Source organism: Leopardus geoffroyi, chromosome C2 (genome assembly GCF_018350155.1).
Source record: "Leopardus geoffroyi isolate Oge1 chromosome C2, O.geoffroyi_Oge1_pat1.0, whole genome shotgun sequence".
Classification (NCBI taxonomy): Eukaryota; Metazoa; Chordata; class Mammalia; order Carnivora; family Felidae; genus Leopardus; species Leopardus geoffroyi.
In genome coordinates, this window is record NC_059333.1 from 33125123 (window position 1) to 33150763 (window position 25641).

Sequence of the window (25641 nt, forward strand, 5' to 3'; positions counted from 1 at the left end):
CACCCGGAACGGACACTCAGAACAACTTGCAAGGAAAAACAACAAAACAAAGCAAAGCAAACATCGCACCCCTGCAGGGAAACTTGTTGAATCCCGCCCGAGCGTTCGGCTGCAATTTCCGATTTAGCCTGAAGGTTTTTGATTCCACCCCCCAAATACCCTAGTGCACCAGTCACAATTTCTGGACAAACTGCACAGTCCTGTCCGCACCCATTCTGCACTCCAGCAACCACCGATGGAAAACCGAGTGTGTCCCTTTTGCCAATTCTAAAGCCGGCTGTCACTTCCTTTGCAATCATTCGGGAGACTCACCCTTCGATAAGACTCTGTTCAGAAATCTAGCTGCTCCGCGGTGCAGGCGCAGCCCTCCAACTTTGCCGTGCACGGAGACCTTCCCGAGTTTAAAGCGAGCAAAAGCTGCCTGGGACTTTTTAATGTGAGAGTGGGGAAATTAGGGGGAGAGTAAAGTCGGGTTTCTTCTCGGTATCAGCACCCTGGAAAAATCCAATCCTTCTTCAGTAGAGAATTCTTTGAAACCCGTTATCTGTATTACTATTAATGCGCAGAGCAGACGGCATAGCATGCAAATAGGTCCAAGTGTGCGCTTCTATTGGTGGCTGCGGAGGCCCCTGGGTCCTACTGCATCCGGCTCGAAAGTACACAGCAACACTACGCACGCAGCTTTGGAGGCGCGGAGGGGAAAATGGATTTAATTGATTCGTTACCTCTGGTATTGTAATGCCTGCTGCGATGTTTAACCGAGGGGGGGGGGACCCTCACATTTAAACTCCTGTCATGTGATCTATCATTTCATATTTGCTTTTAATTGTCTGTGTAGAGTGGCTTTGAAAATACAAAGGGGTTTAAAAGAACATTTTCTGAGGAAAATTCAGAGACTTTTGGCAGAAAAAGCCTCTTTTCTGCTATTATGCGTTATTTGGATATAAATCCAGGAAGTGTTTATAGAGTCAGATGCTTCTGCACTTGACTTATTTAAAATAACAATTTTATTCCTGAAGATGCATGACTATTCCAAATAAAATAACTTATTAAAAGGGTAGAAGCTAAAATATGAATGTGCTGATTATAAAACATGGGGTATAGTCTTTAAATGGTACTGAAAACGCATCAGTGATAATGCCATGGGCATCATTTTACAGAATAAATTCAGAAATATTTTATTTGTGAATATTCACACGGAAATATAAGTCAACGAAAAGATGTTGATAATGTCGCAAGATTTCAAGCACTTACTAGTAATTACCACATTTTCTTTTCACAGTATCTTTTTTAGCAAGCCCAATACTAATGCAAACAGACACAAGATTTAAAGTGAGGCAGGCCTGTGATGACCGGTGATTTGAAATACTGCAACATTGAGGAAAAACATTTCAGCACCTCCCCATTAAAGGTATCTACCTTAAAAGTTAGAATATTAATAGCTCAGTCTTTACATGTGAGCTTAAAGCCTTTGAGCATGGTTTCCCCTATACCTTTAATTTTGTGGAGGAAAAGAGAAATTCTCATATAAACTGAAATGACACAGTCTCCACCAAGTTCCATCTAAGATATTTGCTGCTATTGCATCTTGGGAAATAACATGATTTTTTGGTGTGTGTTTGAGATGTAAATAGTAATGTAAATTTAATTAGAAAATTATCATGGGTATAATTTATAGCTGAATGCTGAGTGATACACCGAGTAAGGTCGGCAACAACCAACCCATAAATTCACCATCCATGTGTACAGTAAATAAACGAAAACACTAAAGGCAAAAATACAACAGAATTGAGGTCCCATTCCAAATCTAAGTGTAGCATTTGAATTTATGTAGTGTGTGTTACAATCCTTCTTCATTTCCATGACTCCTTCCCCTTCCAGCCCCTTCCCTTCCCCCCATCAGTAACCCTTGACAACAGAAGTGTTACTTTGAGTCCAGGTTGCCTTCCCTGCTTTCCAGACCTAACTTAGAGATTACATTCTTGTAGGATACAGACTTAACTCTTACCTGACTGGGGTGTAAAAGAAGAAGAGTTGCCTTCAGGGTTAGAAAATCCAGTATTCTTATGTGTGTTTCAAAATTTTTCACCAAATGTATATCTTTGAAACGCCCATGACCACTAATTTGGAGTGAAAAGACATGATCAATTGTCATTACAGCAGAGTCAATTGGCTCCATTTCTCCACTGCTATTGTGTTTCTGGAACAGCCTTTTGGAATGTCTTTTATTCAGAGTGATTACAATCACTTTAGGCTAGGTTCAGAATTTTTCCAATTACAATGAAGTTAACATAAAAGTATCAAGATATTATTATATTCAGTGTAAGACTATGAAGGACTCATTGTAAAAGGAAAAAAAAATACAAACTGTGATTTGGTACGGTGAGGAAAGGATAATGACCATGCAAAGTTGAATGGAGAAGACTGATAAGTCAATTCTTTTTCAAACAAGTGTATTATTGGTCTTTCAGCTTCCTGCTACAAGAACACTTGACAAAATAATCATTTGCAGTCTAAGTGCAAAGTGAAAGTTGTGCATTTAATGAATATCTTTTTAGAGCCAAGAGAAGATGTGATTTTTTTTTTTCAGGCAGAGTTTGTATAAAATTAATGCAATTTATCTATGACATAATTTAATAGAGAATTTGAATAGTGGACAAATATGATAGTGAACAAATAAAAATAAGTAAAAGCCAGCCTATTAACACAGTATATGTTTGTTTGATCAATTTCACTCACTTTCTGCATTAAAGGCCAAGGCAAACATACACCAAGCCAATTAGAATCATAAATTCAACTTACTCAGTTTTCAAGAAAAAATATATTCCATATCTCTTCAATGAGCTACTTGTGTTTATGCAAATTATGTTCATATATTAGGAGATATATAATATATGATGTATATTATATATACATACTTATAAGTATTTAAAGTGTTTTACTTAGAAACAGGGGTAAAAATATTATAAATGAGAATATTAATATCATAATAGTTTTTCATCATTCCGAAATCTGTAGAAGTATCCTTCATCTATTCTTTACTATTTGAAGTATTCTTGGACCCCCTCATTTTGTCAGTACAGTTTTCAAGGACAATATATGCTCTGTCAGAAACTGATTTCCATTATGCCCTTGGATCATGATGACAATGCCTTATTGTGGCTAATGTGAACATCTATAAAGTTGGAAAGGAAAACATACCTGGCATATCCCTGTACTCCATTACTGTAATCAATTTTCTTTCTAAATTTAAATAGGTAAACACGTAATATCATACCATTTGGTGAAACTTAATGAACCCTAATGACATTCAGTTACTATCCAAGCTATTTTTAAAATTCTCTGTGTCTTCAATAATTTTGAAATATGCATAGGTTGAAAAAGTTTTAAAGCCAGAGACATTAATCCATTTGTCTACTTTAAATAACAAATTTATTCACGCTTGATTTTTGACAGATGAAAAGGAAATTAGCAGACATATAAATTATACTTTGAAAGTAGAAATATAAAATTAAAGATGTGGTCAAATGGGCATTTTTTCCGTTGTAAATCAGTAATGAGTAAACAGTAATATTCATACCAATTACTCATTGGGATACTATGACATATTAAATAATTCATTGAAATATCTTCCAAATACTACAGAAAGTTGCAAAAGATTACACGTAAATACATGGCTTATCAATTAGTGTGGTTGAATTACTAAGCCAGGTGAAGAAAGTGCAACTCAAAAGTTATAAATAAATCTTTAAATATAGTTAGTTTGTGGAGACATTGGAACTCAAAATGGTGAGCTAAACTTGAACGGAAGAGATGAGAACTTCATGGTATAGTGATTTTGGTAAGATGATCACCATGAGTGGAATGCTCCTAATATTTAGAATTCTAGTAAAAATTGGCAAGGAGAAGAGGCATGGAGGAAGCTGTTTTACTCTATATCAAACAGGATTGTAAAGAAAGCAAGATAAAAGTTGACAATAAAAATGTAAAAGTGAAATACTTGGGCAAAAGATAAAAGAACAAACAGCCAAACAAAAGGAAAACGGAGTACACATCTGTTACAGAACATAGAGATTAGGGAAAGAATTAATAAACAGTTTTAATTCAAAACTAAGTTCTCAAGAATATTGCTGCATATTCATCCTAGAGAATCTGTGAATAAAAACTACAAATATTTTTGTGTAAAAGAGACAAAAAATGTAAATGTGTCTACAAATGTTTATAAAATGTGACATAATGTGTAGTTACACTTAACAAAGGGATGCGGATATAAACATACAAAAATACTATGTAACCACTATTTCCAATATGGGGCTAAACATACAATTGATTTCCTGTATGCTTCTTATATCAAGGCTAACCGTCAGATCTTGTGGTTTGCCTTTCAAAAGACATGAACTGGTTATACTATTTAGAGGGAACCCCGTAGTAACCAAATTCTAAATATTTAAAAGCCACTAGTTAGTCTATTTTAAGGACTCCTTTAGGACTTGATTACAAAGCATACTAAAACAAGCAATTATTGTAAACTATGTTTTTATTCATACACCATAATTCTTAGGTGGTTAAATTCAATCAAATGTTATTTGCTTTTGTCCTAGAGCAACCTCTGCTTGTATAAAAGTAATATTAAAGTTGAGTCACTTGCTCATTTAGTGAATATTAAATCTACTTTTCATATGGTACTGTGTTGGGTACGTGAAAGTAGATGAAGGTACAACAGAAATTAAGAGCAGTTATTATTTTTATGTAAAAGCAAAGAGAAAAGAATATGATAGCATCATTTAGTAAGAAGGGAGAGATTGCAGAATATCCATTTTAATATTAAATAATAGTAATGTTAAATATAGTAGTTCATATTTCCTATCCTGGAGGATAGTAACAGAAAATCTACTAACAAATAACTAATACAAATAAGTCTTTCTTCATTACTTTTAAGTAACTTGCCCTGCCATTTCTCCCAGAATGCTACATTTCTTCAGCAGTTTTTAAGTGTAATCAGCATGCACTGTGTTTAGAAGCAGAAAAGTAAATTTTAAAGGTTTTTAGCTTAAATATCCATACAATACTTTGACCCAAAGAGTCACTTTTCATGTTGGTTTCTTTTCTTAGTAAATACATCTTATTCTTCAATTTTATGACTCACTTGTTAAATAATAGCTTCTCAAGATTACATAATAGATCGATGGATGGATATATAGATAAATATGGATAGATGACAGCATTAGAGAAATAATTGAGTGTACATTAAGAGTAGATGTTGGCTCTGGTATTGATGGTGGCAATGGCTATGACGATTTTCGTAATATAACTGTATTAAGTATAATGTTAAAAGAACCCTACATTTTCATAAATGTATATAATTTTAAAGTGAGAGCTTTTAAAATGGAACATGGGTTTTGAAGGGCAAGAAGTCCTAATAATTCTGACAGCAAGCAAATTAATATAAAAACTTAAAAGAATAAGAGTAACAAATTTTTTTTTTTTTTAATTTTTTTTTTTTCTCAACGTTTATTTATTTTTGGGACAGAGAGAGACAGAGCACGAACGGGGGAGGGGCAGAGAGAGAGGGAGACACAGAATCGGAAACAGGCTCCAGGCTCTGAGCCATCAGCCCAGAGCCCGACGCGGGGCTCGAACTCACGGACCGCGAGATCGTGACCTGGCTGAAGTCGGACGCTTAACCGACTGCGCCACCCAGGCGCCCCAAGAGTAACAAATTTTTAAAATAAAGGTTGGCTCAGACTGGGTCACATAGTTGGCTCAGTCCATTGAGTGGTTGAGCATCAGACTTTGAATTTGGCTTAGGTCATGATCTCATGGTTCATGAGTTCGAGTTCCACATCAGTCTCACTGCTGTCAGCATAGAGCCCACGTTAGATCCTTTGTCCCTCTCTCTGCCCCTGTCCCACTCACACACACTCTCTCTCTCTTTCTCCCTTTCTCTCTCCTTTTTTTAGGAAAAAAAAAAAAAAAGATTGGCTCGGACTGAAAAAAAAAAAGTTTGGGAAAGCCAACATTTGGAAATGTGACTTAGAGAATAAGATAAATCAGCCATACCCTAGTTAATGAATAGGTAGAAATTGGGAACTACTTGGATCCTTTGTTTTCTTTGAAAAATTGAGGGGAAACATTTCCAAATTTGAAGGAGATATAATATTCATGATTAAGAAGAGATCAAACATATTAAAAATCATTAATATCTGTGTGTTATGAATATAGGTGACTTTTCTTTTTTCTCTTTTTGGTTTGTTTAATGTTTAAAAAGGCACATATACTAGTTTTTTAAAGAAATAAATTAAAAAGTAAATATTAATATGAAATCAAATAAACACATAATTCAGTTTTTCTCTTATTATTTCTGTACCAGTCTTTTTAACCCCGGATTGCTACTTTGTCATATACAAATAAAATCTTATTATGTGATAATGCATGTATGATAAGGTTTTTTTTTTAATTTTTTTTTTTTCAACGTTTATTTATTTTTAGGACAGAGAGAGACAGAGCATGAACGGGGGAGGGGCAGAGAGAGAGGGAGACACAGAATCGGAAACAGGCTCCAGGCTCTGAGCCATCAGCCCAGAGCCTGACGCGGGGCTCGAACTCACGGACCGCGAGATCGTGACCTGGCTGAAGTCGGACACTTAACCGACTGCGCCACCCAGGCGCCCCTGTATGATAAGGTTTTGTATACTCCACATTTTAAAAATAATGCTAGGGGTGCCTGGATAGGTCAGGTGAACATCCAACTCTTGATTTCGGATCAGGCAATAGTCTCAGGGTCGTGGGATTGAGCCCCACATCAGGCTCTGCACTGAGCATGGAGCCTGCTTAAGATTCCCTCTCTCTCCTTCTGTCCCTCTCCACTACTCTCTCTCTCTCTCTAAAATAAAAAAGTAAATAAAATTAATGTTAATTGATATTAGAACACCTGGCTATTTTAACTTCATTCAACTATTTAGTAGCAAAAAAATGACATATCCATTTTGTCAGTTGCAAATATGATTGCCAACGCTCTCTTTAATAATTTTCTAAATATTTATTTTTGAGAGAGAGAGAGCGAGCAGGGGAGGTGCAGAGAGAGGGGAGACAGGGGATCCAGAGCGGGCTCAACGCTGAGAGCAGCGAGTCCGATGTGGAGCTGAAACTCGTGAACCATGAGATCATCACCTGAGCCAAAGTTGGACACTCAACCTACTGAGTCACCCAAGTGCCCTTCTTTATTAAAAAAAAAAAAAAAAACCCAAAAAACAAACACTTTTTAAGGAGATACAAAAATGTATCCCTTGTCTAAAATAAGGAAAAGGAGAGGCGCCTGAGGGCTCAGTCAGTTAAGCATCAGACTTCGGCTCAGGTCATGATCTTGCGGTCCGTGAGTTTCAGCCCCGCGTCAGGCTCTGTGCTGACAGCTCAGAGCCTGGAGCCTGCTTCAGATTCTGTGTCTCCCTCTCTCTCTGCCCCTCCCCCACTCGTGCTCTGTCTCTCTCTCTCTCTGTCAAAAATAAATAAACATTAAAATTTTTTTTTAATAAAATAAAAAATAAAATAAGGAAAATCTACAAAAAACAGTAAATAATAAGAAATTGCCTGGACATTTTTCAAGAATGAGCTTATTAAAATATCCTGTTAACAATTAGGGACTTTTAAGGCACAGAAGAGAGGGCATGGGTTTATTAAGGAGTCATGTGGCAAAACTTATTTTTTTATATTTCTTAAGTTAGACAGCTTTTAGATCATGAGATTGCTTTATAAGCAGGTTATCTTGATTCCAGACAAGCATTTGACAAGGGGTTTGTCATTTCATTGTATGCAAAGTAGAGAAAAACTGGCTGGTTGATAGTAAGTACGTTTAGGTGGATTTGTAGCTAATTAAATAAGTGGACTTCCTGTGTTGATTAGTCAATGTTAACCTTGGGGGCACCTCAAATGTCCTGCTACAACCTTGTGTACTTGATCCTGTGAGGTGTAACATATTATCAGTGAAGAGATCTTCATCAAATACAATGCTGAAGTATAGCTGAGAGGGAGAGCCAACATCCTGAAAAACTGAATATGAAAATGGACATTCAAAATTTACAAATAGGTAAACACATAAAAGCTGAAATAGAAGATTGAGGAAAGAGTATTTGAAAATTAAGTTGAGATCAATGAGAAATCACTTATGGGATTGAGCCAACCACAAGCTCAATACAAGCTACTGGTGTTAATGTCAGAGCTAATAAAACAATCTGAAGAAAAAGAAAAAAGAAAGAAAGAAAGAAAGAAAGAAAGGAAGAAAGAAAGAAAGAAAGAGAGAAAGAAAGATGGATCAGAGAACAGTTTATAAACCATCAGTGATAGATCTAACATTAGCATAAGGAAAAAAATAGAAAAATAAAAATACTTAAACCAGGAATGGATTTTTAGAAAATATGATTGCTGACTTATATTTGTAAAGCTATCATAAAGAAGAGATAATAAGACACACAAAAATGTTATTATGTCACTCTTTGACTATAAAATTCTATGGCTCTTATTTCTATAAAAAAGATTTTGGCCAATAGACATTCATATATTGAATATAATATGAAAAAGGTAGTGGCCATAGACATTCATATACTGAATATAATATGAACTTTGAACCTACATAGTCTTCAGATTCCAGCAAGGGTTACAAAGTAATAACGTGTATTAGAACAAAGGATGTTTGTTTGAATTGAGGTGAGTCCCTGTGATCCATTGATGAGAACTTCCTAATTCCAAAGAGCATGATATGTGTTAATTATCATGTTAACTGTATCATTCAACAAAAACATGCAAAAGAAGCTAACCATATTCTTTTGCCAGAAAGTTAATGATGATGGCATGAATTATGAAAAAACTCTGTAAATTCTTGGCACAAAATGATAATTCTAAGAAGATTTATTTTTAAAAAAATAAAGATAGTGTTTCACTGAGATAATTTAGGTGTACTTTGCCAAATTAAACAAATGATTTATTACTTTCTAGCCAGAATAATGGCTAGTTTTTTAAATGTTAGTGTATATTTCTGCACGCACCATTTTTTTGCGTACTGGGAAGAAAACTTGTTTGAAAATTTTATTTAATAAACACATTCCATAACTATGGATGTAGAATAAACAAATTAAATTATAGTACCTGGAAAAATGTAAAAGATAATCCTATATTGCACATGGCATTTTATGATATAGATATGTCCAACTGGATATTTATCACATTACTTAAGGAACTAAATGCTAAACATCTCTACTGAAAAAGAATGGACTCCAAAGTTTAAATTATTCCGAAGTGTCAGAACAAATTCAAGGAAGGATAAACAATATAACACACATGCTGAAATACGAGGATGCTAGACTTAACATAGGGATTGAAACTTTCATTTACAATCATAACTTGAAAATAATTAAATATATGAATCAGAAAAAGAAAACATTACTGATATGTGTAAGAATCATACATTTATTAAGAAAAATGAACCAAATGGTTAAAGTGAATGAAGATGGGATAAATACCCTTTGTTATAAAAGTGTTTATCAAAAACACAGAAGAACAGCTCACTCAGCAGAATATCTGGTGAAAAAACTTTAGAATGAGTAATATTTAAAAATTTTTGTTCACTACGTAATTTTTAAAAGTTGTTCATTTATTTATTTTGAGAGAGACAGAGAGAGTCTCCACACTGCCAAAGCATAGCCTGACATGGGCCTCAAACTCTTGAAGCCGTGGAACATGACCGGAGACGAAATCAAGAATCAGACACCCAACCGACTGAGCCACCCAGGCACCCCTTTACTAAGTAATTTTTTAAAAGAATAGTTAACACATGTTACAACATGAATGGGCACATACATATATGTGTTATATACCGTGTGTGTGTGTGTGTGTGAGAGAGAGAGAGAGAGAGAGAGAGTTAAAGGACACGGTACCCGTACATTGACACCTCTGTATGTTTGAATATCTGGAATCCTTTTGCATGGAAGGGAAGATGATTTTGCTGTGTGTAATCAAGTATATTAATGTTTGACAAATAATCAAGTGTCCCTCTCTGAAGTTCTTCTCCTTTCAAGAAGATCACACATTCCTATGTGAATAGCTATGATCAATGAAATTTTAGCAGAATTTTTAAGAAACAGCACATGACCTACTACATTTTTCGTTCCCATTACTAGATGATGGGTTGTATTTCCAGCACAAGCTACTTGGTCCACCTGTGTTCCAGTGATGGTGACAAGGAATAAAGCAACATACGACTCATAAAAGGTACATTGTGTGAGTGAAAAATAAACCTTTATTATGGTAAGCACCTGAGACTTGGGGAGCTTTAGTTATTGTAGCATAATCTAGAAATCCTAACCAATATAGTATGGAATTGAAGAACTTAGCTTCTATTAATCACTTTCTGTATACAGCCATATAGTAACTAGAAACTAGATTCTATGTTTAGGAGTTGACATGTATTGTCCCCATGGTTATATCGGCAAGAAGACAGCAACAGCTCTAAAACAAAAAGAGCCTTAAATATTAGATAGCCTTAAATCTCCTTTTAAGTCCTTTCAAAATTTGAGGTATTTGAAGTTTCCATTTACCAGTTATAGCCTTTTTAGTTAAAGGAGGATATCTTTAATAGAAACAGTAATTTAGGGGCCACAATGATCCTGCTGCCTAATTTGAGTTTATCTTGGATTTGAATTTTCAAACCAGAAGTATAGAAAGCAGAGAAGATAGAAATACATTCCATTGGTTATAAAATTCTAGTAATGTGAGAGCCATCATGTTTTGCTTTTAAATACAGGAGGAGAATCCCACAAATAATTTTATGGACTTTTACTGAATATTTACTTTAAAAGAGTCAAAGATCAAACAAAAAGAGAATTCTTGATATTAAAAATGAAATCAACCTCCTTTAAAATTCACAATCCATATGAAAACCAAATTCTTCAAATTATAGAATTATAGATCGATTAATGTCCCATTAAAAAAATCACTAAATCCAATCTGTGCAAAACAAGAGGAAATGATAGAGGTAGTATAAAGGATTGAAAACAAATTATAGAGAACCTAAAAGATAATGGATCCATGTACTACAAATAGATAGAGCTCATGAATAATAAATCTTGCCAAAATACAACCATTAATTACTTTGCTTGTATTACAAAATTTAAAACAGTGTTTATTAGACACAACCAAATAAGTAACTCATATGTCCAAAGAAAGGTAAGTGTTACTGTGAAAGTAGATGTTTGATAATTGATTACAAGTTAAAACTTATAGAGAATCATGAGATCATGTGTCTCACAGAAATACAGTATGTGGGAGGGTGCTGTAAAAAATCGATAATAAATTCCATTTCAATGAAGATGATTTATGAGCTAGTATAGAACATAAATAGCACATTGCTTAAATTTGCAAATTTTGAATGACTTGCTTTTTGATTGGGCATATGCATTTTAACAGTAGCTAGGGAAATGTATGTAAATAAAAATACTCTATGACTTTGCCATGATCATCAGGGGAAGCAATGGAGAATCTCTCAGCAAATTTTGGGAACATTTTTCCACAAAGTAAGTAATATTAAGCCTATTATCAACTATAATATTTTAAATTCCATATGCTAAATTATATTATCTCTCGTTCAAGTTATAGAGCATTCTGAAATGAATCATTGACCCTTAAAACCAATTACTACTCTGAAATCCCACTACGATTAATAGCTTTTGGATCCATCCTGTGGTTTTCCTTAGAGGGAATTCTGCTTTACAAAGATGTACTAAAACACCAAAGGAAGAACCATATTCCCATCTTCTTACATGATCCAGGAAGGATGTGGTTCATACAACATTCTACTTCAGGTTGTTTTCAACATGGTCAACATTACTATAGATCATATTCACAATAATATCATTTTTTCCTACATAGAAAAGGAGCTTTCTAGAGCCATGTCTCCTTTCAATCTATTTTAACAAGTAGCCTACTGCACATCTCATTCTTATCAGGAGTTGTGAACTTTCCGTGGAAAGCTAAATATTTCATCTGAGAACATTTCATGTTTTCTATTTGCTTCTAAAGGTGTGCATTTTATCTGGAAATCTTCATCAGATGCAACAGACCTTGAATTTAAGCAACAATTGGATATGAAATACTAGATATTATGGCCAGATATATATTTTGTTAATTTTATTTTTTATTTTAAAAAATGTACATCCAAATTAGTCAGCATATAGCGAAACAATGATTTCAGGAGTCAATTCCTTAATGCCCCTTACCCATTTAGCCCATCCCCTCTCCCACAACCCCTCCAGCAACCTTCAGCTTGTTCTCCATATTTATGAGTCTCCTGTTTTGTCTCCCTCCCTGTTTTTATATTATTTTTGTTTCCCTTCATTGTTTTGTCTCTTAAAGTCCACATACGAGTGAAGTCATATGACTTTTGTCTTTCTCTGACTAATTTCACTTCCATAAAATTGCTTTGGTTGGAAAGCCTGAGCATATTTAGTGGGAGGGAGGGAGGTCATTGCCACAGAAGAATTTAGATTTGCAAAGCTAGTCCAGGACTCTGCTCTTAAGCATGGGGTATGACATTCCTTTTAGAGCTTATGTTAACTTGATGAACCATTTGTTTTTTTTTTTTTTAAATTACCTATATATAGCAGTTCAATGAACACTATGGACTGCAAAAAAGGAGGAAAAGCAATCTATCCTATTAAGAAGCTTATGAAAATTGTATAGTAAAGTATACTAAAAATACCCCAGAACTACAGGGTGAATAATTAATTATGTAGTTAATAAAGGGCAACCTAGGCATAAATGCTATTGGAGACAACAAAAATGAATCATCTCTGGGAGCTGAGATTAGGCTAGGCAGAAATAAGACCAGTTAAATTTTGTTTAAAACTGCCCACAATACAGAAAAGAAATATAGATTTCTCAATGTGAGGAAAATGTGAACAAATGAAACTTCAAGAAGGAATGATAAAAATGATTAAGGGTATAACTGAAATGATTAATGGACATAGATTAAGACAGTATCCATTTAATTTGGTAAAAAGACTAATGGGAAATTCAATCACTCGGAAGCATCTGTAGGGTAAAAAAGAGGGGAGAAGGAACAAATTTTAGGTGAGTCAAGAGAAAATAACTAGAAGTAATGGGATGAAATTGAGTATAGGAAATTTTTGAGTGACTATCATCAGAAAGGAAGCCTTGTTAGGTCTATTAGGCTGAGGAATTGTTTCCTAAGGGACATAGTAAAAAGCCCCTTTGGTTGAGCCATTTATGTAGACCAGACAAAGTGGGTAATGGTATAGGAAACAATTCTATATTCGCAAAATTATGGACATTATGATCTAATAGCTTCTCTCCTGCCAGCACAAAAAGTCTCTAATGCATATAATTCTTTGGCTTCCAGCTTTTGCATTTTCTCATTTTAGGAAAAGCTGATAGAGCACTGAATAGGAACCTTAAAAATGGACTTCTTCCATGTATTACTTCAATGGATTTTGTAACTGCATCACTTTCCTGTTTTCATATTATTTACTCTATTAGTGTTGGTGAATTAAAATTCCTTTAGCAAGAAAAATATTCCAATTTATGGTCTCCAAATAAATGTTGGTTTGCAATACAAGAATCTTAGTGACACATTTCACTAGTTTGCTAACTAATTTAAAACTCAATAAAGATTACTTTTATCCCCTTAGTTTGATCATGTTTTTATTTTTTTATTTTTTTTAAAAATTTTTTTTTTCAATGTTTGTTTTTTATTTTTTTTGGGACAGAGAGAGACAGAGCATGAATGGGGGAGGGGCAGAGAGAGAGGGAGACACAGAATCGGAAACAGGCTCCAGGCTCTGAGCCATCAGCCCAGAGCCTGATGCGGGGCTCGAACTCACGGACCGCGAGATCGTGACCTGGCTGAAGTCGGACGCTAAACCGACTGCGCCACCCAGGCGCCCCTGATCATGTTTTTAAAATATAATCATTACAAAGCTGTAATGGATCTAGCATTTAAATAACTGGAAGGGTTAGTATATAAAAGTATTGCCTTTACACACTTTCCCTGAAACTGATGGGCATCACAAGGATTCTGTGATACATGTATTATAAGATTTCTTCAGAATAATTTAATTAACAACATTGTATATTATGGTGTATTCTAGTGTTTTCAATCTAATTCAAAAAGGGAGTGATCTATGCATTTGATGAACATTAACCATAAACCTTAAAAATTGATCATCTAGAATAACATAGTGCTAAATATGCTAGACAAGTAAGACTTTTTTGTCTAAATAATTAGCTACTATATTTTGTCATGAGGATTTGTTTCCTGGAGCACAGAAGGATTTACCAGGCATTAAATTATATATGAAGTAAAATGTAACTGAGCTGCTCAGGGGCATCCGAGTGGCTCAGTCAGTTAAATGTCAGACTCTTGAAATCAGTTCAGGTCATGATCTCAAAGGTCCGTGGGTGTAAGCCCTGCATCGGGTTCTGAGCTGACAGTGTGGAGCCTACTTGGGATTCTCTCTCACCCCTTCTTTCTGCCCTTCTCCTGCTCGCTGTCTTTCTCTCTCTCTAACTAAATAATAATAAAAAAAATTAAAAAAGTTAAAAACAGCAATAAATGAAGAACTGAGCTGCTAAAAAGTAGTTGATAATACTTTAGGGTGTTAAAGATTCAGTTATATATTCTCTTATTTACTCTTCACCATTACCCTCCAAGTAAACCAGCTCAATGAAATTAAATGACTTGCATCACTCATTTGATGCCAGAAAAGGATGCTGATATCATGTCCATAGGCATTAAAACTGGTTATCTTTACACTGCATCATTTGGTCTCTCATAGTAAAATAGGCAATAAATTTTTTTTTTAATTTTTTTTTCAACGTTTATTTTATTTTTGGGACAGAGAGAGACAGAGCATGAACGGGGGAGGGGCAGAGAGAGAGGGAGACACAGAATCGGAAACAGGCTCCAGGCTCTGAGCCATCAGCCCAGAGCCTGACGCGGGGCTCGAACTCACGGACCGCGAGATCGTGACCTGGCTGAAGTCGGACGCTTAACCGACTGCGCCACCCAGGCGCCCCGGCAATAAATTTTTTTAAACAACCTTTTCATTTTCAGTTTGTGGGATCATCCTTCCTGAGTATGGAGCAACATGGTATACCTAATGAAACTGACTGGTAAGTCAGAAGTCTGACATTCTACCCTTGGTTCTGTTGCTAACTGTCAGATCTTGGGTAAGTTGCTAAATTTTGTGAGTTTCCATTTCCTCTACCACCACATATTTGGTTACGTAGAGTTTAACAATATTATTCAACTCTAACCTCTGATCAAAAAGTATAATGGCAGTTTTCAAATCTGAAACCATTAAAAAAAAACCTCTGTATCTAATTTTATCTTTGCAATTTTGTATTTAATGCTTTCTTTAGTTCTGAAAAGCTATCCAACAAACTTGAAAAAGTCCTCATTTGTCCAGCAAAGTAAATTAATTCACCAGATGATAGACATTAATTAATGGGTAAGTAAATAGTAATTTATACTAAACATTAAGCCATTTCTGCAAATATATTGCTAACATTTTTATTTTAAAAATCCATTTAAATTTTCAGGCTTCAGGAATGAGTAAGATCAATATCTATGTATATATTTTTGTTAGGTACTAAAAACATGAAAGAATCAATGTCAATTTCCCATCAGCTTAGGGATTTATACTTTTCAAAGACAACAAAGTGATAGAGTTTGTATTCTTGCTCTCCTCTGCACTTCTTAGACCACTGTCAATTTCTAGACTTGGCACTTTAAGAAGACTATGATAAACTGGGGTATTTCCAGAGAAGAATAGCTCTGGGGGTAAGGAGAGCCAAAATAACATAATATGCTTACAGTATTGAAGAAACCGGGGAAGTTTATACTGCAAAAATAGATTAAGATCATTTGTGATAGCCAACGAGGTACTTTTGTCTTTGCTATGATCAGTATCCTGAGAAAATAATGTATCAGTACAAAGAGGTGCATGATAAGGCAAAGTCAGATTTATTCTGTTTCCCTAGCATGAGGGTACAGACTTGTGCAACAGTATCTACTACACAACAATTCAATATGATATTCATATATAAGTGAAAATAACATTTGTTTTTATTTTTAAATGAATTCATCTGAGCAAAAACTAGTGTTTCCTGGAAGAATCATAAATTTACGAAGCTGTCAGGTACTATGGTAGTATTTGCAGATATAGCATGAAATAAACCTACAGATATCTTGCCCCCATGAGCTTGTATTCTGGTGGTGTGAGACAGATAAATAAGAAAACAAAGAGAGTGCAGGGTAACTACAGACCATGGCGATTGATGTGAAAAACACAGATGAATGACCAAGAGGAAAAAGGCATCGTACATGGGTGGACAGAGAAAACTGAAGAAGTTACGTGTAAGTGAATATCTTACATATAAAAATAAGTCAGCTATGTATAGAACGAGAAGAACTATACAACTCAGGTACGGGATGAAAGAGGGGAAAGAGTGGATTTAGAGAGCACAGGAGAAAAATAGCAGTAACCAGGAGAGAGAACCAGGCAAGGTGAACAGATGATGTACATAACACGGGGGGGAAGAGAGCATGGTGGTGATGGACGGATAGGTGCTTATTATCTTATCAGAGGCAGAAAAAAACATGAAGTATGGACTGAGTGAATTATTCCTGATATTTGTGCTGCCTTTAGATGAATGAATCTGAGAATAATATTACATGTTAGATAATTATCTCAGTAATACAGGGACTTTTGAGAAATCATTTCCTCCTACTTCTAATATTCAGTATACTCAGGGGCGCCTGGGTGGCTCAGTCGGTTGAGCGTCCAACTTCGGCTCAGATCATGGTCTCACAGTTTGTGACTTCGAGCCTTGCGTCAGGCTCTCTGCTGACAGCTCAGAGCCTGGAATCTGCTTTGGATTCTGTCTCTCTCTCTCTCTTTGCCCTTCCCCCACTCATGCGCTCTGTTTTTCTCTCTCTGTCTCTCTCAAAAATAAATAAACGTTAAAAGAAATTTAAAAAAATAATATCCAGTATATTCACAAAACACTGCACACAAATGTTTACAGAAACTTTATTTGTAACTGCCAAACCTTGGAACCCACCATGATGTCTTTTAGTAGGTAAAAGGATAAACTGTGATTCATCAAGAGAGGGGAATATTATTCAGCATTAAGAAGAAATGAGCTATCAGGGCACCTGGGTGGCTCAGTTGGTTAAGCGTCTGGCTCTTGGTTTCAGCTCAGATCATAATCTCACAGTTGGGATATCCAGCCCTGTATCAAGCTCTGTTCTGACAGTGCAGAGCCCGCTTAAGATTCTCTCTCTCTCTGTCCCTCCCCCATGCATGCATGCACTCTCTCAAAATAAATAAATACGCTTTTAAGAAAATTAAAAAGAAGAAATGAGCTATCAAGCCATGAAAAGACATGGGAGGAAACTTAAAAATGCACATTACTAAGTGAAAAGAACTCAATTTGAAAAGGCTACATATTGTATGATTTCAACTATCTGACATTCTGGAAGAGATGAAACGGTGGGGACAGTAAACAGACCAATGGTTGTCAGGGGTTGGGGAGTTGGGGAAGAGAGAGATGAATAGACAGAGCATAGAGAATTTTTAGGACAGTGAAACTGTATGATCTCACAGTGGTGGCTGCATATCGTTAAATATTTATCAAAACCCATAGACTATAAAACACCAGTAGTGAACCATAAGGTAAACTACAGACTTGGGGTAATTACAATGTGTCCGTATAGGCTGCCGACTGTAACAAATGTACTACTCTGGTGGGGGATGTTGAGTATGCAGAAGGTTACACTGCTGTGGGAGCCAGGACTATGTGGGAAATCTCTGTGCCTTCCTCTCAATTTTGCTGTCAACCTAAAACTGTTCTAAAAATGTAAAGTTTTAAAAAATAAATTATCATAATTTACTCAATTCAATCCTCAAATAATAACATTTAAATATGTGAGAGGCTATGACTGGCATAAGTCTCGACCATTCACTCATCCATTCACTCATTCGTTCAACATCTATTGAGCACTTCTTATGTGCCAGGAAATCTTCTAAGCAAAGGGAATAAAATAAGCACAAATGCATTTCTTCAGCAAGCTTGTATTCTAGTGGAAGAGACATTCAATAGCAAGATCAATGTTATATAGCTGTGGTAGCCATTTTCATATTTGATTCAGATTAATTTTCTGCCTTTCTCTGCCATGCTCTGCAAATCAGGTAATTACATCCTCAGGGCTTCCTTAATCTCAGAATTCCAGGTAAATTTTTCCAACTGGAAGCATTTATGGAATACTGGAGACTGTGAGGAGAGGAAAAGACAGTATTTCATGCATCTTTCCACTTTTGGGGGATTCTCTCACAGCAGCTGTGTCTTCTACTGCCTCCAAATCTGTAGCTCCTGTTTGACAGCCCCTCAGAGAAATGCAAATTAAATGTAAATTAAAGGAGTAATGAGATCCCATTTCACATTCAGATTGACAAAAATTTAATAATCGGACAAAACCAAATGCTATCATGGATGAGAAACCATGAGATGATTTCTACTCTTTTGGCGGGGGTTAAACTTGGTGAAAACATTCTGAAAAACAAATCTGAATTTTATAGACAAGATGAAGATAAACAAATCTTACTATGCATCAGTTCTAATTACACACTCTAAAGATACATTTGCACATGTGAACCAAGAGAAATATACAGGCATGTCCCTAGCAGTACCGATTTCTTATAATAGAAAAACAATCTGCAATCACCCTAATAAGCATTTTTTAAAAAGAATAAATGCATGAATAAATGAATTTTGTTCATATACATTCATGAAATATTGTATCAAAGTATAAATTAATGAATTAGAGATTTTACCATTAACATGGATAAAATTTTTAAGTGCACTTTGAATGAAGGAAACCAATCATAATATATCACAGAATACACACATGCACACACACACAGTCTAATTCCAGCCATATATGTTTAATAAGTGAACAACTAAATATTTTACAGAATTATATAATTAAAGAGCAATGTAAACTACATATTTTAAAAAACACAAGACAATGGTAAAAAGAAAACACATGGTAGAATTTGGTTTGGGAGGGTGAAGACAAAAGAGGAATTTAATGATGGGCTCTCCGGCATTTACAAAGTAGTTGGTGATCTCTCTCTAAGACGATCAATGGATACCTGAATGTTTATCTTTGCTATTCTTTCTCTCTCACTTATATCTTACCTAAATATTATTTTATATTTTTGTATTTCTTCCTAATGAACTAAAGCAGAGCTTTATTATTATTAGTGCCGTGATATTATAATCAGTATTCATAATAATGGTTATGAATGATACTATATGGTACATGAAACACATTTCAGAAATAGAAGAAGAAATATATAGAGTATATAGGCAATGCACAAGTTGGATATACCAGAGGCTGATGAACCATGGAAGCCACCTAGCAGAGGAAATACTAATTATCATGGACATTTCTCTGTTCTGTCATTCTCATGGAAAGCGGTTATTATTGGTTAAAGAATTCCACTTGTCCATTTAATGTTAAGTAGACCCATATATACACAGAAGGACTTTGGATAAGAATGAATATCACAATCACAAGTTATTTTCCTGCAAGGATTCATTTTTTTTCCCAAACAGAATTACAAATAAACTATTTTCGTAAGGGTTTGAATCCCCGGGGAATAATACATCAATAAGATGAATCCACTTGTTATCACATATGTCTGCTTTTACAATGCAATGTATTCCTGTAAACCACACCTTCAGCTACATTTTCTTTGGCATAAAATGGACAGTCCACTAATATTAACTTACATGTTTCAAGACATTTTGGCATTACTGACAAAATAATAATAAAAAAAACCATATGTCAACTTTGACTTACTTGACCTTTGCTAAATATTGGCTTCTTTGCTATGAAAGCATGCATTTAGAGAGAATAGCAACTCTTTGAAGGCAAAACCTTCCCCAACACCAGAGAAGATGAAATTTCTCTATTCTATACCATTTGCCCCAACCAAAGTATTCGTCGTTAGAATCTAGAACTTACCCACATGTGCACGGAGGATGCCAAAACCGTAGCATATCCAAGTGTAAGCAGGGTAAAAGGTCTGACTTGGTAGAACCATCAAAGTTAGCTCTCTGGGAAACTTAATTATGGATGGGGATGTAATGATCTGGTGCAGGCAACATGTGTCGCAGTTAAAGTCAAGAGGACAAGCTTAACACAGGAAAGGAAAGACAGGTGGAGAAAAAGAAAGCTTCACATAAAAAGTGACAAAATGAAATTAGGTGAGTACCTGGGAAGTTTCCCTGAGAATGCTCACCTTTACCTCTGTGGAACTTAAACTAGCGCCAGGTTTTGACTTGTTCCTTTACTGATGTTCGTCTTGATTGTTTAATTAAGGTTGTGCCTGCCAGGCTTCTCAACTGTAAAGTTACTCCTTTCTCTTTTGTAAATAATAGGATTTTGTTAGGAGATAGTTTGAAATTATGTAAATAATTACAGATGTCAACATTAATGTGTACAAGCATGTCTCCATGATTCTTTGAGTATTTCCTTGCTTCTGGGAAATAAGATCTGTTAGTCTGATCTTATGTGTTCCTTGTCCCAGCCATAAAAATCAATCTTTTCTTCAAAGAGGCTCCCATTCTCACGTAATGCTTGCATAAAAGTAGATGTTTGTGTGTTCGTCTGTGTGTAAATATATATATAGAGAGAGAAATGAATCCTCTTGTATGTAACAAATCTCCCTTAATTTCTACTGCCCTATCCCCCATCTCTGCAGATGCTGTCCTCACCTTGAGAGTTTTCTAACACCCCACACCAGACCACAGTGCCATACACAAGTCCTGATGGACCCCAACACCCTGTGTCCAAATAATCATATTAATTCCTTCAGAAATCTTCACATTTTATATTAGGTATAAAAGATGCTTCTCACCTGAATTGATTGCCTAGGGGGTGGTATAAAACCCAGGAGAGGTATTTTCAGACTATCATCTAGGTTTCATTATCTTCCTGACTGTTAGGTTTTTCATATTCTTAGAAGGACCAAACTTCCTGTGTAGGATTATGATCTCTGCCAAGCTGAGGGAACATGTGCTTTCTTTTATTGGTTGCAGATGACTGACTTCATAAGGAAGTATTGGGAAAGGGCTTGCAAACTTCCAATTACCAGATATGAAAATTCTTATAAATGTAAGTTTTCATAGTTTCCTTTAAACTAGGGAGTCTTACTCATTTCCCTCACTGAATGGATTAGTACACGCTGTGGGAATCTTATAGTCAAATCGGCAAGAAAGAAAATGGAAGAAGGGAAGCCGAATTGCACCTTCTGTGATTAAGGTATTTAATGCTTAAAGGGTTTTTTTTTTTCCTTGTATTTGAAGGATGGAGAGGAAATAATGAAGTGGAAGTAAGAAAACTAGCAATTTTAACATTTTAGGCTCAGAGATATTTTAGGGCTTCTAGAAGTCAATATGCTTATTTCGTAAAATTGTATTTTGACTCATTAAATGTTGAAGCTCATCGTGGAAGTTACTAGCCCATGCACAAGGAAATTATGGGAGAAGGGAGTACAAATCATTATCAAGGCCATAAATTAAGAGAGGTTATTCAGGCTGTGTGGGATAGCAGTCCACGGAAATGCAAAATCTCCTTAAGAGACACATCAGAAATCATATTTTATCTTGGCATCGCAAAGACCTCATTTGACTGACACATAATGGGCATAGTGTAATAGTAACTGACTGTAATGGTCATACTATCGCTAATGGGAATCTCTGGCACGTTGTGAAATGGGCAAGATTCATCCATATATGTACCACAGTGAATATACGAGTGGAAGTATTTTCAGTCATACAATTCAGTGACATGGCCCACAATGACCATGGACCTTGCAGCACTGGATAATGTTAGCTAAGTTCTCTACATTGTGATGGGCCCTTAACTTCCTGTGGGGGTGTGTGTTTGTGTGTGTGCGCGCAGGTGTGTGTTTATGACCCTTAGCTACCTAGCACACATCCTCCTAGAGTCATAGCCACCAATGTCAAGGATATTCCAATGAGCATATCTGGCTTGAGCCACAGTGGTTGGAAGGAAATATGTCATAGCATTGCTTCAGAAAAGAAATTCAACTTTTACATAGGCAAAGCCACATATCCCTTAGATAAGTGTTATCCTTCCGGTCTGGGTATAGCATTAAACTTTTAGTATAAAAATACTCATAGGTTAAATTACCAGAGTTTAACTAATGTAAAGTTAAAAATCAAATCACTCTTGGGGCGCCTGGGTGGCGCAGTCGGTTAAGCGTCCGACTTCAGCCAGGTCACGATCTCGCGGTCCGTGAGTTCGAGCCCCGCGTCGGGCTCTGGGCTGGGCTGATGGCTCGGAGCCTGGAGCCTGTTTCCGATTCTGTGTCTCCCTCTCTCTCTGCCCCTCCCCCGTTCATGCTCTGTCTCTCTCTGTCCCAAAAATAAATAAACATTGAAAAAAAAAAATCAAATCACTCTTCACCTCCTACTTATTCTTTGCTGCTGCACTATTCCCATATCTTCTAGTCCCACTGTCCAGAGGTAGCAGAAACATGTTTCAACTTGCTTCTATATGGTAGAATAGAATTTCTTTCTTTCCTTGTTTTTTTTTTTTTTCTTTCATTGTCAAGTTAACCAGCATATAGTGTAGTCTTGGTTTCAGGGGTAGAAAAGGATTTCTAATGATGAGGATGAATGTCAGTGTCCACTTTCAAGTGACTTTTAGTTTCTAAACAAGCCTGGTTATCAGAAAACACTGAATCAAAAAGAAACACTACAAAACTAAATCCCACTGATGAGAATCCTATTTTAGGTAACTCCATCCTGATATGGTAGAGTATATTTGCTCAGTGCTAATGACAAAAAGAGAGAGGAACAGAAATCATAAAACCTTGCTTTAGTAGAAAATAAATGTTTTCTCATTCAGTTGTTAAGCAGGCAAAATAAAAAGAATACAATTATACTATTTTTAAATTTTTTTATTGAGCTTCTTTCTAATGAGTTATTTAGTATCTTCGAGATATGTTTGATTTTTCACCTGAATTAATTTGAATAATTGCATTAGATGATGATCCTTAGGTAAGCATTCCATTCACTCATCCATTCATCCATTTATTCAACAATTATTCATTAAGCTGTTCTTTGAATTTTTCCTCTTTAGTTTCTTCTCATCCTATATTGTAGACCATTCAGAAAGATTGAAAAAAGTTAGGAAGTTGTATGTCTTGCAGACCATGGGTTTTAGTTCAAACATTTCCTTATTTAAGAATGAATAGTTCCGAAAAAGAAATAGTAGCTTTATTACAATCGATCTCCTGAGCTGTCTTTGGGTCTGGGCCCATTGCTCTCCTGGGAGAGAATTTTGGCCTGTGGCTCTGCTGAGTTACTGGAAACTGTGATTATAGATGTGAGGCTGTCATTCTGTTCTAGGAGCTGACTTTAGAGCCAAGAAGATTAACTGGTGCCAGAATGAGAAATAAAATTCAAGAACCTTAAAGAAACTCTATAGAGTTACCTGGGATAAAAAGAAAAGTTATTAAACCTCTTTTTTAGGTTCAAGATACAATCGAACCTGCCTTCTCATGCTAGCATCTCCTCTTTTTTATTTACATTACATGATTTTAAAAAAAATTTTAATGTTTATTTATTTTTGAGAGAGAGAGAGAGAGAGAGAGAGAGAGAGAGAGACCAAGCATGAGCAGGGGAGGGGCAGAAAGAGAGGGAGACACAGAATCCAAAGCAGGCTCCAGGCTCTGAGCTGTCAGCACAGAGCCTGATGTGGGGGCTTGAGCTCATGAACTGTGGGGTAGTGACCTGAGCCGAAGTTGGATGCCCAACCAACTGAGCCACCCAGGCACCCCCTACATAAGATGAATTTTAAAAAGAAATTAAATAAGGACAAAAAAATTAAAGTAGAGGAATGGCAAGAATATTTTTCCATGCAGAATTACAAATGCAAAAAAGAAACGCTCTAAAGATCCAGTTAAACTTTCACATAAATGAAATCATCTTAACTACATGACTAGCAGAAGCCCTGTGTCTCTGTGTTAAAAAGCCTCAGACCTTCATTCTGGGAGAGCACAGGAGACAGGATGAGGGTTTTCTATTCCTATTAGAACTCTGAGAATTTTAAGCCACAGGCAAGAATTTTTAGCCTACCACTAACTCATTTGGTCTGTATGTTCATACGGTAGTTTACCCCTATGGGTGATGAATGTTTGTGCCACAATTTATTCTGTGGGTGACTTTAGAATCAATAGTTAAATAAAATGAAATGGAATTATAGTAGTCCCACCTAATCCATGAAGGATATGTCCCAAGACTCTGGGTGGATGCCCAAAACCACGGATATTACCAAACCCTATGTGTACTGCGTTTTTTCCTATACATACCTACTTAAGATAAAGTTTAATTTACAAATTAGGCACAGAAAGATATTAACAACAATAATTAATTATAAGATAGAAATATTTAAAATAGTATACTGTAATGAAGTTATATTAATGTGATCTCTCTCTCAAAATATCAAATTTTACTGTATTCACCCTTCTTCTTATGATGTTGTGAGATGATAAAATGCCCAGTGATGAGACGAAGTGAGATGAATGACATAGGCTTTGTGACCTAGCATTGGGCTACAATTGACGTCTGATGATAAGTCAAAAGAAAAATCATCTGCTTCCAGATCACGATTGACCACGAATGACTGAAACTGTGGGAAGCAAAACCTTGCATAAGGAGGGAACCATTGGAACTGTCTACAGACTTTCAAAGAGCAGATTCATGAAAATGGCACACCGTTTATTAGCTCTTGGAAGATGATGTTTGTTTTAATAATTTTGGAATGGGAACGTATTGGAGATGTTGATAAATGCATAGCAGGGTTCAGATGAAAAAAATGAGTCATGGTGTTTGAGAGAAGCTCTCTTTTAGTTGTAAAGTCCTCTAGTCTCAGAATCCTGGTTTTCTTTCTACACAACTCATAATTTTCTATCTGCATGTATATACTTCTATATCATCCAAAGTTTCATTATAGCTGTCCACTTTCAACTTTGTCCCAACTCTCAATTCTTTTATTCTCTTTGGCTATCTTGTTTGATAGCCAAACAAGATTGACATTCTTCTATTCATTGCCTTCTCACCATCCAGCTTCCTTCATCCTGGTTTGGAGGGCTCTTTCCATAATCTACATATTACTGTAATAGAATAATGCTTTACCCCTGAAGGATATGGGCATATTTACCTTGAAGATTAATAATAAAAATGTAAGAATTGAAACCTACATAGCTTATACTCAGAAATGACGATCCAGGCTACTTATAATTAAGGAGACGTACTATTTGCATACTAGCTATGTGGACTATTTAAACTAATCTCAGTATTCTTTATAATTATGGTTAAAATTGAGAAATCAGGTATAAAAAAATAGTTCTGAACTAATACATTTTTCAGGGAATTTCAAAATTGATGTCAAGAACAATGAATGACGTTAAATGTTGGTGCATTTTCATAATAGACTTACATTTATTGAGTATCCCAAATAATTCATAATTA

The 25641-nt window shown here is 35.6% G+C and overlaps 1 protein-coding gene and 1 long non-coding RNA gene across 7 annotated transcripts in view; one reads left to right on the plus strand and one right to left on the minus strand.

Moving 5' to 3' along the window:
* ROBO1 (roundabout guidance receptor 1) overlaps window positions 1-490 on the minus strand; it is a 1138975-nt gene extending 1138485 nt beyond the window's left edge. For all 6 annotated transcript variants that reach the window (XM_045501664.1, XM_045501662.1, XM_045501663.1 and 3 more), the window contains exon 1: window positions 313-490. The gene's annotated coding sequence lies outside the window, so the exon portion shown is untranslated. The remainder of the gene's footprint in view (window positions 1-312) is intronic.
* On the plus strand, window positions 491-25408 carry LOC123610721. The gene is made up of 6 exons (XR_006718264.1): window positions 491-730; window positions 1283-1411; window positions 10170-10260; window positions 15119-15177; window positions 15427-15515; window positions 24773-25408. It is a non-coding gene; the product is annotated as an uncharacterized LOC123610721 (long non-coding RNA).
* The last annotated feature ends 233 nt before the right edge of the window (window positions 25409-25641 follow it).